This window comes from Muntiacus reevesi, chromosome 11 (genome assembly GCF_963930625.1).
Source record: "Muntiacus reevesi chromosome 11, mMunRee1.1, whole genome shotgun sequence".
NCBI lineage: Eukaryota > Metazoa > Chordata > Mammalia > Artiodactyla > Cervidae > Muntiacus > Muntiacus reevesi.
Window position 1 is genome coordinate 80,873,674 of NC_089259.1, and position 5,610 is coordinate 80,879,283.

At 51.3% G+C, this 5,610-nt stretch overlaps 1 long non-coding RNA gene across 1 annotated transcript; it reads left to right on the forward strand.

Annotated features, from left to right (window-relative positions):
- The first annotated feature begins 1,155 nt into the window (after positions 1-1,155).
- On the forward strand, positions 1,156-4,828 carry LOC136144442 (uncharacterized). Its single transcript, XR_010658548.1, has 3 exons — positions 1,156-1,478; positions 3,802-3,881; positions 4,222-4,828. It is a non-coding gene; the product is annotated as an uncharacterized lncRNA (long non-coding RNA).
- Positions 4,829-5,610: the final 782 nt, after the last annotated feature.

Sequence of the window (5,610 nt, forward strand, 5' to 3'; positions counted from 1 at the left end):
CAGAGAATTTCTGTCAGCTGCGTAACTTTTAGAAATTCATAATGTTTTAGGATTTTTTTTTTTTAAGTAAGTCTTAACCAGATTGCTTACATTAATTCTGTGAAGCCAGATTCAAAATTCATCCTGGGCTTCTGACAAAGCTTTAATATTAAGGATGCTGTTTCCACTTACTACATTCATTTATGTGAGAGCTAACAAAACTTATTTATTTGAAGCTTACCCAGTGTACAATGTTCTCAATGTGTTGGAAAATTTGTGTTATCTTTGCCTTTGAATTAAAAAAAGAAAGAAAGAAAAAGAGCAAAACAGACTTGTCAGCTGGTCTGTGTCCTTCCTGGAAGCTTATACTTAATTTCTGGTCTTCCATTGCCCATATGTGATCCCCAATCCAACAGGGATGTTTTCAAAAACAGCTTCAGCTCCAACAAAACAGGAGTTTATGATTCACTTTCAGACTTTGTTCTTTCAACGGACTTGTTTGTTCAGGAAAACAGATTTCTAAGACTTGCATACACAGCAGGACTTTCTGTGCCGCTGTTACTGCTTCTGTGTTCCTCAGACAACACGACTTGAGGCTCATAAAACATGCATTAGAGATAAGTGGAGAAAAACACCGTCACCTTGGGATGTTTATTTTGTTCTGATGAAGCACCATCCTTAGCGTAGGAAACATGAAGGCTGACTCAGTTGCACCCCCTGCTCCGTGCTGGCTTCCCACGGGAATCTTTGCCTCCTCTGTGCTGTTTAGTTCCAATACATCCTGTTGCAACGGTAAAGAATTCATCTGCCAATGCAAGAGATGCAGGAGACGCAGGCTCGATCCCTGGGTGGGGAAGGTCCCCTGGAGAAGGAAACGGCAGCCCACTCCAGTGTTCTTGCCTGGAGAATCCCATGGGCAGAGGAGCCTGGTGGACTGCAGTCCCTGGGGTCGCAAAAGAGTCAGACACGACTTAGCGCAGCACACCCACATCCCCGTTTTATCTCCGAGACCTCTGCCCACCCTGCACCCTGGACTCGGTGCTCGTGTCTTCAAGTTCATTTACAGAGGAGCGACTTCCTACACTTCCAAGTTTTCGGAGCAAAACACCCACAGTGGGCGTACCCTGGGAACCAGCCAGAGGTAGAAGGCTCCCTCTGTGTATTTCCAAGTAGTAGAGGAGATAGCAGACAGAGACACCTCTTCTTCAAGCGTGAATGAGAAAATGTAGACACTGCTGGTGAGTCAGAAAGGAGCCGTGCCAGTCTCTCTCTGCCATCCGCCCCGGCGTGGGCACTCTTGACGGGAGCAGTGGCCTCGGGCGGCATCCGAGCAGCTCCAGCCGCTGCCGTGGCCGGCGGGGCCCCCGCGGGCCTCCTGGGATCAGCTCACCACCCAGGGAGGAAATTCCAGTCGCCCTGAAACTAAGCCTTCACATCTGATTGGAACTGGAGCCTTGGCATGAGTTAGCCGAGAGAAGGAACTGGAAAACTCAGACCAGGTTCGCTTTGTGCTTGAAGGCAGGGCCCCCCTGAGTGACTACCCAGGCGCAGCTGGCCGAGCGGGAGCCCCGAGCAGGGCCCTCTGCCCGGCTCTCCTCCATCAGCCAGCTCTCCTTCCGTCCGTCCCCCGGCTCTCCTCCGTCCGTCCCCCGGCTCTCCTTCCGTCCGTCTGTCCGTCCCCCGGCTCTCCTTCCGTCCGTCCGTCCCCCGGCTCTCCTCCGTCCGTCCCCCGGCTCTCCTTCCGTCCGTCCCCCGGCTCTCCTTCCGTCCGTCCCCCGGCTCTCCTTCCGTCCGTCCCCCGGCTCTCCTTCTGTCCATCCTCTGGCTCTCCGTCCGTCCGTCCGTCCCCCGGCTCTCGGTCCGTCCGTCCCCCGGCTCTCCTCCATCAGCCAGCTCTCCGTCTGTCCGTCCCCCGGCTCTCCTTCTGTCCATCCCCTGGCTCTCCGTCCGTCCATCCCCCGGCTCTCGGTCCGTCTGTCCGTCCCCCGGCTCTCGGTCCGTCCGTCCCCCGGCTCTCGGTCCGTCCATCCTCTGGCTCTCCGTCCGCCCACCTCCTCGGACCCCTGCCCTGAGGAAGGCAGAGGCGGTGCCCCGTAGTCCTTTAGGCGGGACCGGTGGACCAGAAAGTAAAGCTGAAGGTGTCGTCAGGAAACCAGGTTGCTGGGCTCTGGCCGCAGCTCTGACCCCGGAGTCAGGGCGCAGGTCCTGACCCCCTGGACGCCAGGGTCCCCCCTGCTCGCGTTCGCTGCCCCCCGGGACTGTTTGCGGATCAAATAGGAAGGAGCGTGTTCAACCTTTGACCCGACGCCAAGTGGTCCTTCCTCTGCCTTCACTGGTCAGCGTCTTCTTTCTCCTCCGTCCGCCCCCGTGCGCCCCCCTGTCCCTCCTCCCTGCCCCCTCCAGCCCTCCTTCTCCTCCCCCCCCCACCCCCTCCATCGCCCTTGTTTCCCGACCTCCCCCACTTTGCCCGCTCTGGTTACTGCTTTATCATCTTCAGTCTGACTTTATCTTCCTCTTTTCTCTCTTCTGTCCCTATCCTCTGTTCTTTCTTTTCCCCATTCTCTATTCCAGCAAATCCAGGCTATGTGAATAAAAGAACATCATTCTATGTTACCCTAACTGGCAAAACAAAAAAAAAAAAGGAAGGGTAAAACCCAATTAATCTAAATTAAAAATGATATAAACTTCAACCATATACATAGCTCTGCCTGCTAGAGAAAGGCCAAGACAGCCCTTCTGTAACTATGCTGGTTAATCAGAATTGATATAATTTTCTGCTGAAAGTCTTCAGTCTTAAAAGAAGTTTATGCTAAGAAGCTGGATTCATTTTGTTTTAATACACAGACTGTCAGACCAACTACAAAAGAGGTGTGTGTGTATGTGAGAAAAAGAAACTTTTTTTCTTTACACAGCTATTGACTGGAAAAAAAAAAAAAAATACTTGCATGCCACAGTGAAAAAAATAAAACACAGTTTAAAAATTGTTGTTAGTATTACTACAAGGAGAACCAAAAGAGGTAGGAGGAGGGAAGAGAAAAGTGACAGAAACAGAGAAATCTCTCTAAATGGAAACAGCTGGAGGCATAAGGTGGACAACGGTTCTCAAATTTCCGTGTGTGTGTAAGGAAATTGCCAGAGAAGCTCTCCCTGGATGCCAATCCAGATCCTTGGCTTCTACTCATCTGTTCTGATCTGTGGGATTCGGGGTGGAATCTGGAATCTGTATTGTTAATACATTCCCCAGGAAATTTTGAAGCAGGTAGTCCATTTTCAGGTCAGAGAACTTATCTTCAAATCCAGTTTTCACATTAGATTCTTCTGGGAACTTTGAAAATAAGGTTGCTTGACGTCAAATGAGCTCCTGGCTTCAGTCCTTAGAGCCTCTTCCTGGGTGATCCCAACACTCAGCCAGGGTGCTGCCTTCCGGCTCAGAAAACCTCAGCTTGCAATCATAGCTCCGACACTCAGCTGTGCAACTTCGGGCAAACGACTCAACCTCTCTGGGCCTCTGTGTTCACCATGAATTAGGGGACAGCCATTTCCACTGCAGGGCCCAAAGTAGTGGGCTCTCAAGCTGGGCTGCGTGTCATAGTCACCTGGAAGGTTTTAAACCAGGTCAAGTCCCTCCTACTGAATCAGAAATTGTAGCCACAAATGCAGGCTCAGTGTTCAAGGCGCTGTGGGTTGGGAGATTCAGGGGTATAAAGGTATTGGTGTCCCTACTTCACTAAGAGCAGAAGTCGTAGCTGGTATAGACTGTGTCCTCTCCAGGCGGGTGGGGCTGCCCCAGCATTTTGCAGGAATGCCTTTTTCCATCCCCAGCTCCCCAGGAGGTAGACCCCTGCTTTTGTGAAGCATCTCCCACTGTTGGGCGGCCGGGTGGAGACAGAAGAAGGAACAAGGTATGTGAAGGCAGTGTGCCCTGGGTCCCCCAGTGGCAGCACCCGCGGTGTTAGCTGCCTGGACCGTCCAGCTTTGGCTGGTAGACGCCTGACGGGCTGCTCCAGGTGACAGCAGGTACACATCCAAGTGGAACAGAACATCCAGGAGAGACAAACAGAGGTTTCTCTTGGCCCTCTGACAAGAGAGGAGAAACGGAAAAGATTATTTGGTATAAATCAGCAAAAACTTTGGTTGCACCCCACTGCCGTTTCTTAAAAGTCTTGGGTGGAGGGGCTGATGGGAATTTCAGAGCATCTCAAGTTCTCTCCACTTCACAACTTGCACATTTTCTCTTTCCAGGGGAGTTAGCCGACACTGCCCCTCTCAGCCTCTCCATCTGTGGAATGGGTATTTCCTTGGTACCCATCTGACCTGAGAGCAGCATACACAGCTGTGAACTATCCCAGCCCGGGATCCGGGGGTGACCTCTTGCTGAGCAGCTGAGCTGAAACGGTTTCCCCCACTTGGTCTCCAGGTGGGCTCAGTCGTGGCCAACTCTTGGCCAACCCACGCACTGGAGCCTGCCAGTCTCTGGTCCATGGAATTCCCCAGGCAAGAATACTGGAGTGGGTTGCCATGCCCTCCTCCAGGGGATCTGCCCAACCCAGGGATCGAACCAGTGTCTCCTGCATTGCAGGCAGATTCTTCACCACCAAGCCACCTGGGAAGCCCTTTCTCCCACTAAGGTGATGCAATCTAACAAAGGAAAGAAAAAGATGACCTTTTGCTTTCTCCACGACTGGGACATGAAGACCACGTGTGCATTTCTACCAGAGCTCCATGTGAATTTTACCATCGCCACCCTCTGTAATTATTAAGTAACAAAAAGCTTTGTGGAAGATTGCTTTTCCCTAAGAATCAGAACGCTGATAATGAAGCAGGGCCAGTAATCTTGCTTTAATGAAATGAGGAGTCTAATCCACTCCTTTCAGGAAAGATGCTAACTCAGAGAAAGCAATAAAAATGTGTTCCCATATCAATAAAAAGCGATTCTTTATGTTCTTATTATGGAAAACGGGAAGCCTGGCTCCCTAAGGAAGACTCGGCTGGGCCCCGCTGTGCTTCCTCACGAGCACCTTGAAGCCTGCTTCCTAGGTAGTCAGTGAACACACAGGTCTGTTTATGAAAAATCTGTTCATTACACCATTAGCCCTGTGCACGGCATTTTCGGTGGTAAAACAATTTGCAGCGCAGACAGAGGTTTATGGGAAACTCGAGGAGGATGGTGAAGCGAATGCATGGAGGCAAGAATGAACGAGGAGTGTGAGGTTGAAGCCACACTACCTAGCCATCCTTTCAAACCTGTATTTCGTCCAGAAACTTTTATTTTAAAACCGATTTAAAAAGTCAATAATCATGAAATATACAGAGACTCTGTGTGCTTCCTGATTCTCGTCTTAGTCCGAAGCAGACGGTCAGCGCTTCGTGTGTCCGCTGCATGCACGTGCAGGGAACAAGGGCGGATCGGCGCCCACGACCCTGATTTCCAAACACCGGTGGTTCCTGTCGTTCCTGTAGACTCCACAGGACATCAAAAGCGGGAGCTGCTATTGCCTCTTTGAGTTCTTAAAGAGCTAAATGAGAGGCAAGCTCTGAGCTGCCAGCGCTTGCCAAGCCCAGAGGCTTCCTGGACCTCTGCCAGCGCCCGCTGGCTCTAGAAGGATCTGGAAGGATCTGGAAGGCCTCCCT